This window comes from Natrix helvetica (genome assembly GCF_964273705.1).
Source record: "Natrix helvetica genome assembly, chromosome: 1".
NCBI lineage: Eukaryota > Metazoa > Chordata > Lepidosauria > Squamata > Natricidae > Natrix > Natrix helvetica.
This window is the reverse complement of record NC_138548.1, coordinates 353,501,158-353,512,404: the sequence shown is the minus strand read 5'-3', so window position 1 is coordinate 353,512,404 and position 11,247 is coordinate 353,501,158. Positions and strand designations below refer to the sequence as shown.

The 11,247-nt window shown below is 41.9% G+C and overlaps 1 protein-coding gene across 8 annotated transcripts in view; it reads right to left on the bottom strand.

Annotated features, from left to right (window-relative positions):
- LOC309385195 (uncharacterized protein) overlaps positions 1 to 11,247 on the bottom strand; it is a 195,724-nt gene that overhangs the window by 37,481 nt on the left and 146,996 nt on the right. For 2 of the 8 annotated variants that reach the window (XM_081939365.1, XM_081939364.1), the window contains exon 1: positions 287 to 482. The exons of 2 other annotated variants lie outside the window; for them this stretch is intronic. The gene's annotated coding sequence lies outside the window, so the exon portion shown is untranslated. 4 more of the 8 variants (XM_081939366.1, XM_081939367.1, XM_081939368.1 and 1 more) reach the window with 4 other exon arrangements.

The following is an 11,247-nucleotide window of genomic DNA, read 5'->3' as shown; positions in this document are numbered from 1 at the left end:
ATTGTCTACCCTTACTTCTTAAGAGGTCCCTAAGAGGGCGTGCATAAGCGCACCAGAGCGCCTACCGTCCCTGTCCTACTGTCTCATTTATAGGTCCTCTTTTTATGTGTTTATGGCTATGTTTTGCTTATTTATACCCATCTATTTGTGCCATTTTTTTCATGCGTTTTCATACTTGTTTCCTTGTATTTGTTAACAAGTAAAAATAAATAAATGAATAAATAAAAATAAAACCCAAAGGGCCCGACTTGCTCCCTGCTTCTCCTCCCAACTGCCCTCCACTCACCTCCCAGGAGCCGCTTCGACCCTCCAAGCGGCACAAGAGGCTCCGGCGACACCAAAATACTCCCGTGGATGAGCCGGAAGAGGAAGTTCCTCTACCCTTCACCTCTTCTCTTTTACATTCTCTCTGGCAATCCAATATTCTATCATTTCAACTCTTTCCAGCCCAGCCTCTCCCCACTCCCCTCCCAAGAATAGCTCGGCTGCCGCTCCACCTTACCTACTTTCTTGGCGCAAGTGTTGCTTTTTTTGTAGAGTGCCATCTAGCGGCTGAAGGCGGAAGAACATGCTCGTTGTACCCTAAGGCGTTTGAAGATGTTCTCATTGATTCGGTGCTTCCTTGTGTGAACCATCAAGTCCTATTCGACTCCCGTTAAGCTCATCGAAAGCTTTTCTCCCTGAGGCTCCATCCCCAAAACTTTTCTTCCAGGTCCCGCAAGAGGGCATCCATTGTCCCTGGAGCTGAGCCCGAAGCTTCCTTTGCCAGAAATGGCAACTAAACCAAAGAAAAGTTTCCTTTGTATATATATGGGGGGGGGGGGGGATGACGTGCAAATTGGAAAGGAGAAAACCCTTGGATCCAGGCACCTTTTCCTCGTGGGTGGGGCACAGGATAACTACTCGAAACTTGCCTCTGGAACTTAAGGAAGCCGTAAGAATGAAGCTTGACCCCCTGGTCTCTGCTGCATTGGTTTGTTTGCCCATGAAATTACTCGCTTGCCAGGAAAACAACATGTCAATAAAGTCACAAGGAATCGAGAAGATAGAGGGAGATGGGCAGTTAGAAATATGAAAAGTAAAGGCAATATGAAAAAAAAATTCTCCCAAATCTCAAAAATGAGAATAGACCTGGAAGAGTCTTTTATAGGTCTTTTAACACAACCCCCTGGTCAAGCAAGAGACCCTCTACCATTTCAGAAAAGTGGTTGCCCTGTCTCTTCTTAAAAACCTTCAGTGATGGGAGCACCCACAACTTCTGAAGGCAAAGCTGTTCCACTGGTTAATTGTCCTCACTGTTAGGAAGTTTCTCCTTAATTCCTGGATCCTTCTCTCCTTGATTTCTTTCCCACCCATTGATTTTTGTCTCATCTTCTGCCAGTTTGGAAAATAAACCAACCCCCTCCTCTTTATGGCAGCCCCTCAAATACCACTTTCATGTACCCCTTAGTCCTTCTCTTCTCCAGATAGCCATACCCGTATATACCCGTATACCCGTTCTGGACAGTTGGTTTCCTGGCAGGCTGTATATCTCCAACAGCAGTTTCCTATGCGTAAGACATTGATGAGAGGTTTTCCTAGCAGAGGGGTTCAAGGCATTGCTGTAGATTAAGATCTTTTGTAAGTGCATCTGAAGAGGGTGATGCAAGGTTGGCAGCCTGGGACTTCAGCTCACCCTCTACTTGCAGCTCTGACTTTGCCACCCGCGTAAAAGGCTGCGCAGGAGAAAGGCACCTGGGCCCTTCTATGTCTGGGTTCAAGATGGAGCATATCACCAAAATGCCATTGGTTGCAATTCTCATGTACCTCTGGAGGACTTGGGATAGATAGGCTCCAACTATTATGTCCCTCCTAGACCTCTCATCAGGTTATCAATAACAATATGAATATGATATCTTTCTGGAGCGGTTTTGGGGACTGGGAATAGGAGGCACTTTATTATGGCAATTGTACTTCCATTTCCGTGCCCGCTTCTAGTCAGAGTGGGTAGGAGAAGAGAGGCAGTCTCTTGGCCCCTGCAATTTGGGGTGCCCTGGGGAATCAAGCCTTTCGCTGCTCCTTCTAAACATGAAATCACTAGGGGAGGCCATCCATCCTGATATCCAGTTATGTACACATAGTCCTGGATGCTAAATACTAGCCAAGGATGGAAGGAGGCAATGTGTCAGCGTTCCAAATATCATGCAGAATTAAATCAGAGTCCAAGGCAGAGCTATCCTTAAGGTCCAATTTAATAAGACAGACATGTTGGCACATCTATGGAATCCCAAATGTGAAAACTTCCTGGGATTCCCACCCAGTTGAAAGGTCATGATCTTATCCCCACACTCATAAATCCATCACATGGTCCAATCTTCTTCGGCCACGCTGGCATCTCCACCCAGCTGGTTCCGGTCAGGTGCAGAGGTGCGGAGACAAAAGATGACCTTGGGCTTCTAGAAAGGAATGACAACAACACATTCCACAATTGGCACATCTGTGGAACTTTTAAGGATAGCTCTGCCTTGGACTCTGATTTAATTCTGCACGATATTTGGAACGCTGACACAATGCTGAGGAAACAACAAAACCCTTTAATTAACGTTAACAGCAACAGAACTATCTGAGAACAACTTCAGCACCACACCTTGCTTGACAGCTATTTATACTAGAGCTGTCAAGCAGAACAACCAATCAGAGTGTAGTATAAGTCCCACTCTGCCAATGGGAGCTGTGCTTCAGTTACTGGGCTGCCAGGTCATAAATCGAGGACTTGGTGCCGGTCGTAGGTTGAGAACTTTGTGCATGTCACAAGTTGAGGACTTTGCACTGGACTTACATTTCATTTAGCGACCATTTGAAGTGATAGTAGCATTGAAAGAAGTGACCTTTGACCATTTCCCCCCCCTTAGAACCATTGCAGCATCCCCATTTGTTACACGATCTAAATTTAGGCGGCCAGCAATTCACTTATATTTGTCACAGTTGCAATGCCCGTCAGTCATGTGATCACCACTTGTGACTCAGCTGGTGCACAACCTGGGGTCCTTCTGGACTCATAGCTCCTACTTGAGGAGATCATGACCAAGGATGGGGCTTTTTAGAGATTTATCTATTGCACCATTTGTGCTCTTTCCAGGAAAGGGAGGCCTTGCGTATGGTTCACTCATCTCTTGGTTCACCACCTATTTGGATTACAACTCTTGAGTCTCCCAGAAACTTCAAGTGCTCCAGAACGCAGATGCACACACAGTAATAGGGGCCCCTAGGTTGCCCATGTGACATCTTTGTGGTGCGAGCTGCACCGGATTAATTTCTATAAGATGCAATTCAACATGCTGACCATTACCTTTAAAGCTATTTCTTTATTATAGCACTAGCACTTAGAATTATATACCACTCCACATTGCTTTGTACCACTCTCGGTTCAGAATATGATCTCCAACAAGCTGGGTCCTTGTTTTACCAATCTCAGAAGGATGAAAGGATGAGTCAACCTCGAGCCAAGTCAGAATTGAATTCCAGGCTGTGGGCAGAGTCAGCTGGCAATACTGCTTTGCAAACACTGAGCCACCAGGACACCTGTCAAGACTGTTCCACCTTTATTATTATTGCATCTATCTGTTCTACTAGGTCAGATACGGTGGGCATACTCCTAGCCCCTTCCCTTAAAAATTTGTACTGGATAGTGAGTCTTTTGCATCGCAAGCCCTGCATCAGAAACTTGATTTGAAACCAGGTGTTTGTATTTATTAAATTTATATGCCTCTAATCCTAAGGTGAACTTCCCCAAATTTAACTCTTTGCCAGGTGAAAAATAACCAATTTTGAGCAGGAATGGCACCAGGCATGAACATTATTAGTATGGCCAAGAGGCCTGTTTAAAATAGAAATTGGAACGAAAGCAAGATTCACCTTTTTGGGATTCTCAAACCATCAAATTGCCATCAACCTTGTTCAAAGTGCCCTGTATTTGCAGGGCAAGTACGTTTTAAATGTGGAGGCTTTGTATTTTGCTATTTGCTGGGGTTAACTGGTTTCTCTATTAAGGTTTTATTGCTGTAAACTGTTTGGAGTCATATGAGTTGGGGGTGCTATATTTTCTTACTACGTAAAAATACATACACATACAGGCATAGTTTATATCCCCCTTTATTATATATAGAAATAACACAGTAGCAAACATACTTCCTACAGATCCAAACTCTGTTTCTCTCACCCACCCAGATTGGAGGCCTGTAGGTTAAAACATATGAAGAACAGTTACAAGAACTGGGCATGGCTAATCTAGTGAAGAGAAGGACCAGCGGTGATACGATAGCAGTCTTCCAATAGGTGAGGGGCTGTCATAGACAGGAGTGGAGCAACCTATTTTCCAAAGCATCCAAAAGCCAGACAAGGAACAATGGATGGAAACTGATCTAGGAAAGATTCAAAGTAGGAACAAGGAGAAATTTTCTACAGTGAGAACAATCAACCAATGGAACAGCTTGCCTTCAGTAGTTATGGCTGCTTCCTCACTGGAGGCTTTCAAGAAGAGACTCAACCATGTGTCAGAAATGGTATAGGGTCTCCTCCTGGAGCAGTGGATTGGACTAGATGACCGACACAACTGCTGGGTTGGAAAAGAGGACTTGATGATTAAGCCAACTTAGATTAGGGACAACGTTCCTTCTAACTTTACTATCCTATCCTATTCCAATTCTTACTCTATTTTCTATTCCTCGCTCATTTTTAATACTAAGATAAGTTTCCCTAAAAAGTAACAAACAAGTAATTAAATGTTGTTCAAGTGGGACTCCAAAGAAACCTGAAATGAAATTCAAGATTCCTCGACACACAGCAAATTTTGCCTCACATGGAATTTCTTGTGTAATGAGGGAAGACCTTTGTGGGAAACACTGTCCACAATCTGGGCATTTGAATGTTTACTCCCCTATGTGTAACCTTACATGATTTATAAGGCTAGTTGTAGTACTGAAACCTTTCCCACAATCCGGACATTCGTATGGTTTTTCTCCTGTGTGAGTCCTCAAGTGTATCACCAAATGGGAATTCCGACTGAAACTTTTCCCACATTCAAGACACTTATATGGTTTTTCTCCGCTGTGAATCCTCTGGTGTTTCACCAAGTAGGAATTCTGATTGAAACTTTTCCCACAATCTGGACACTGATATGGTTTTTCTCCTGTGTGAGTTTTCTGGTGCATCACCCGGTTGGAATTCTGACTGAAAGTTTTCCCACAATACAGACACTCATATGGTTTCTCTCCCGTATGAGTTCTCAGGTGTCTCAACAGCTTGGAATTTCGAGGGAAGCTTTTCCCACAATCAGGACACTCATACAGTCTCTCTCCTCTATGAGTCTTCTGGTGCTTCACCAGTTCAGACTTAATAGTGAAACTTTCCTGACATTCTGGACAGCCGTACAGTTTCTCTCCTGTGTGAGTCTTCTGGTGTATCACCAGGTGGAAATTCCAACTGAATCTTTTCCCACAATCCAGGCACTTATATGGTTTTTCTCCTGTGTGAGTATTCTGGTGTTGCACTAGGTTGGCAGTCTGGCTGAAACTTTTTCCACAAAACACACACTCATATAATTTTTCTCCTGTGTGAGTCCTCTGGTGTATCACCAGATCAGAATTCTGAGTGAAACTTTTACCACAATTCACACACTGATAGTGTTTGTCCTCTGTGTGAATTGTCTGGTGTACCACCAAGTGAGAATTCAGATGGAAACTTTCCCCACAATCAATACACTTATATGGTTTCTCTCCTGTGTGAGTCCTCTGATGTTTCACCAGGTAGGAATTTTGACTGAAACTTTTCCCACACTCTGAACACTCATACAGTTTCTCTGCCATGTGAGTTTTCTGGTGTTTCATTAGGTAGGAATTCTGACTGAAACTTTTCTCACAATCATGACATTTATATGGTTTCTCTCCTGTGTGAGTCCTTTGGTGTTTCACTAGGTAGGAATTCTGACTGAAAGATTTCTCACAATCAGGACAGCTATATGATTTCTCTCTTGTGTGAGTCTTCTGATGCATCAGCAGGTCAGAACTGCAACTGAAACCTTTCCCACAATCCTGACACTCATACGGTTTCTCTTCCGTGTGAGTCCTTTGGTGTATTACCAGGTCACAATTCTGAGTGAAACCTTTCCCACAATCTGGACATTTAAATGGCTTCTCTCCAGTGTGAATCCTGTGATGTCGCACAAGGTTGCAATTTTGAATGAAACTTTTCCCACACTGCAGACACTCATATGGTTTTTCACCGGTGTGAATCTTTTGGTGTGCTACTAGGTAAGAATTCCACTTGTAAGCTTTTCCACAATCTGAACACTCATATGGTTTCTCTGCCATGTGAGTTCTCTGGTGTTTCACCAGATAGGAATTGTGACTGAAACTTTTTCCACAATCAAGACAGTTATATGGTTTTTCTCCTGTGTGAGTCCTCTGGTGTTTAATTAGGGCGGAATTGCAACTCAAATCTTTCCCACAATCTGAACACTCATACGGTTTCTCTCCCGTATGAGTCCTCTGGTGTTTCACCAGGTAAGAATTCTGACTGAAAGTTTCCCCACAATCTTGACATTTATATGGTTTCTCTCCTGTATGAGTCCTCTGATGTTTCACTAGGTCAGATTTCCGACAGAAATCTTTCCCGCAATCTGGACACTCATAGGGTTTTTCTCCTGTGTGAATCCTCTGATGTTCCACCAGTAGAGAATTCCAATTGAAACCTTTCCCACAATCTTGGCACTCATATGGATTTTCTCCTTTGTGACTCCTCTGGTGTATCTTCAGGCGACAAATCCAATTGAAACCTTTTCCACATTTGGAACACTTGTATGGTTTCTCTGCCCTGTGAGACATCTGGTGTATCACCAGATCAGAATTCTGTGTGAAACTTTTCCCACAAACAGGGCATTCAAAGTTTGTCTCCCTAGTCTGAATCCTGTTATGTCTCACCACATTGGTATTCATACTTAATCTTTTGTTGCACTGGAAGTACTGGTAGTTTCTCTCCGGTTTGGATCCTTCCATGAATCACGAGGAAGCTTTTGTGAGTAAAGCATTGGCCGCACTCCAAGTATTTTTGGATTCTTGAGGAGACGAAAAATATTTGTGATTTCTTAATTGGAGGTTCTTTGATTCAAGCCATTATTTCCTTCTACAGTCTTTTATTAATGTCTGCCCATTTTGGCTATCCAAGGGATACATTTCCCTCTTTTCCCTTATTTGGAAATTATCTTCCTTGACTTTTCATGTAATGTTTTCTTGAGTTTCAGAGACTTTTATTTTTTTCCAGGTGGAAATGTTCTTCTTTTTATTCTCTCACTTGTTTCTCATCTGCTGAGGAAGGAGGAGTTTTTTTTTCCATTTGCGGAGGAAGTGGAAAACATTTTTACTGATGGGTTGTTTTACATTTTAATGCTGCTTCTTATTCTCTATTGTCCAAAGTGCTCTTCTTGGCATCCTCTTTATCTGTAAGATAATACCAGTATTAATGTGTTAAGTTTCATTATGGTTTAAACATTAGTCCAGTACGTGAGAAAGCAGCAAAAAAAAACCTACAAAAAACCATACCTTTGCATTAAAAAACAAACACCAAAATTGTAGTTTAATCTCATAAAATTATCTTTTTGGCTTAGAAATAAAGACCTATGAATTTATGTTTGTAGACAATGTATATTTATTTCAGTGAGCAAAATGTTCCAGAAGTGCATTCGCTCCAAATTTTTAAATCTGATTTTAGCAAGGTGCTCAAAACCTATGCAAGATTTAAAACATCTGTTTTGGCCATGAAACGCCTCGCTTGCCATTAAAACAACATGTCAATAATATCACAAGGAATCAAGTGTTACGTGAAGGATGAGGGAAGTGGGAGATTAAGAAACATGAAAACTAAAGAAAGTGTCCTAAATCTCCCAGCGGATAATCGCAGGCAGCAGTTTTAAGTCGTGCAGCCTCAGAGGAATAAAATTTGGGGAAGTAGGAGAAGAATATACTGCAGCATTCAACATGTTGCAACCTCGTTGCTTCCTCTGCCTCATACACCGTGGAGGAAGCCAAAGGGCCCAACTTGCTCCCGTCTTCTCCTCCGAACTGCCCTCCACTCACCTCCCAGGAGCCGCTTCGACCCTCCAAACGGCACAAGAGGCTCCGCCGACACCAAAATACTCCCGTGTCTGAGCCGGCAGAGGAAGTTCCTCTGCTCTTCGCCTCCACATCTTCTCTAGCAATACCGTACTCTATCGTTTCAACTCGTTTCAGACGAGCCGCTCCTCCACCCCCCCCCCCCCTAGATAAGTTCAGCCGCCGTTGCACGGTGCTTGCTTTGTAGACCGGGAGTATTGCCTCTCTGTAAGAGCGCCATCTAGCGACAGAAGGCGGAAGAAACATGCTCGTTCTCCATTAAGGCGTTTTTGAAGATGTTATCATTGATTTCGGGCTTCCTTAAGTGCCATTAAGTCCTATTCGACTTCCATCGAGCTCATCGATAGCTTTTCTTCCAGAGGCTCCATCTCAAAATCTTTTAATTCAGGTCCCTCAAGAGGGTACTCCTTGCCTTTGGACCTCAGCCTGAAGCTAACCAAAGTAACGCTCCCTTTTGGAAAGGGGGTGGGGTCGTGGGGGAATGATGTGCAAATTGGAAAGGAGAAAGTGTACCTTCCTTTTGTTCCAGGCAATTTTTCGTCGGGCGGAGCGAGGGGGTTATAGAAGAACTCCTGGAAACTTCTCTCTGCAACTTTGGGAAGCTGTAAGAATGACGTTTCACACACACACACACACACACACACACACACAGGGTTGCCAGGTGTCCACTATTTGAGCGGACAGTCCACTTTTTTCACATTATGTTCACTATTTTTTTTCACAAAATAGTGGACATTTTTTTTATTCAAAAGCTTTATGATGAAATGGTACGTAATCTAAAGCTGTACAGTCTAAGAGAATAAGGATAGGAGAATCGCGTTTTGTCTTTTTTTTCAGAAGTTAGAATGAGACAAAGATCAAATATCCATTGAACTTGATTCTCCGAAAAAATTATTAATCATACTCAATTGTTTCGCAAGACATTTAATAAAAGTATATAAAATTATTTACATACTATTTTTCTTAACTCGCATTTACCTATTATTTTTATATTATACTTTTTTCTTAGTTGGATAGGTATGTTTTGGAACACTCAATAATGTATCATCATTTGAGGTTCAATGAGCCTCAATATGTAGAGCGCGAAGTTGTCAAACCAAAGATTTCATTGAAGCATTATAAACATAAAAGTTAATCATTGTTTTTATGTAAATACTATTTTGCTGTGTTCTAATTATAATATATTTGATGCTTTGAATTTTAAGTAAAGTTTTGAAGTTATTATTTTAATACATGTTAAAATGTTTGTAAGAAAATATATAATTTAATTGTAATTTTTTAAAAAAATCTTTACTACTTAACACCCCCCCCCCTCGCTTGTCCGCTATTTTTTGGAAGCAGACCTGGCAACCCTACACACACACCCTGTCTCTGCTGGGATCACACACACACACACACACACACACCCCGAAACTCCTCACTTGCCAAGAAAACAACATGTCAACAAAGTCACAAAGAATCAAGTGTTAGGTGAAGACTGAAAGAACTGGATGGCTAAGAAATATGAAAAATAAAGATTTTTGTTAAACCTCCCAAATCTCAAAATTCAGAATAGAGCTGGAAGGGTCTTTATATGTAGGTCTTTTAACACAACCCACTGCTCAAGCAAGAGGCCCTATATCAATTTAAACAAGTGGCTATTCCATATTTTCTTCAGAACCTCCAGTGATGGCAAACCCACAACTTCTGAAGGCAAGCTGTTCCAATTGTTCTATTAGAAGTTTCTCTTTAATTGCAGGTTTCTTCTCTCCTTGATTAGTTTCCAACTATTGTTTCTTGTATTGCTCTCTGGTGCTTTGGAAAATAAGTTGATCCCCTCCTCTTTGTGGCAGCCCCTCAAATACTGGAATACTATCATGCCCCCTCCAGTCCTTCTTTTCTCTAGACTGGTGATACACAAATCCTGCAACCTTTCTTCATGTTTTAGTCTCGTAACCTTTGAATGTTGGTCTCTCCCATCTTCCAGCAGAGAATTACAGATAGAATTTAGAACTCAGCAGCATAAATGTAATAACATTTGGGAAGAGAAGGAATATGCAGCAGCAGCCTACATATTTCAGCCTTGTTCCTTTGCTGCTTCTATTCAGTGGAGGAAACCAAATAAATAATAATAATAATAATAATAATAATAATAATAATAATAATAATATATTATTTATTTCTTAGCCGCACCCTCTCCCGAAGGACTCGGGGCGGCGTACAACGAAACATTCGAAATAAATATGTAAACAAAACAAACATATAACAAAGGTACACTAAAACATACATACATACATAAGGAGGAGATCGATTGATAAAAACAATTAAAATACTGTATTTAAAACCCCTAGAAATTAAATGGATCTACTCGTTCCCGATTTCTCCTCCAACCTTTCCTTACAAGTCATTTCCACCTGCTGCTCACTTTTAAACTATCTGCCATGCCTAAGTGTTTTTTTTTTTTAATAAAGTGCCATTTTCCACTCTTAGCAACCACATCCATAACTTTTCTCTAACCCCATCTAGCGCTAGTCTGTCGTTTGGGGTCTTGAAGGAACGCCCTTATCATCCCTGCAACTGAGCCAGGAGCTTCTTTTGCAAAAACTAAACCAAGAGAAACTTGCCTTGCAACTTAGCGAAGCTGTAAAAGTGAAGCTTGCCCCTTTATTTCTTCTGGATTTTCTTTTCTTTTACTTCTGTCATGTTTAGCTAAGAAGTACAGTATTTCCTATTGGTGCCCCATCCCTACCTAATAATGGAAATTCTGGCACAAATTGCTGTTGCAATCTGAGAACCACCCATATTTTTCTTCCAATCTCAGATGACGCCTAAAAGAGTATTTCCCCCGTTCTGGACAGTTGGTATCCTGGCAGGCTGTATACCTCCAACAGCAGTTTCCTATGCATAAGACATTGATGTGAGGTTTTCCCAGCAGAGGAGTTCAAGGCATTGCTGCAGATTAAGATTTTTTGTAAGTGCATCTGAAGAGGGTGATACAAGGTTGGCAGCCTGGGACTTCAGCTCACCCTCTACTTGCAGCTCTGACTTTGCCACCCGCGTAAAAGGCTGTGCAGGAGAAAGACACCTGGGCCCTTCTATGTCTGGGTTCAGGGCAACCAATGCC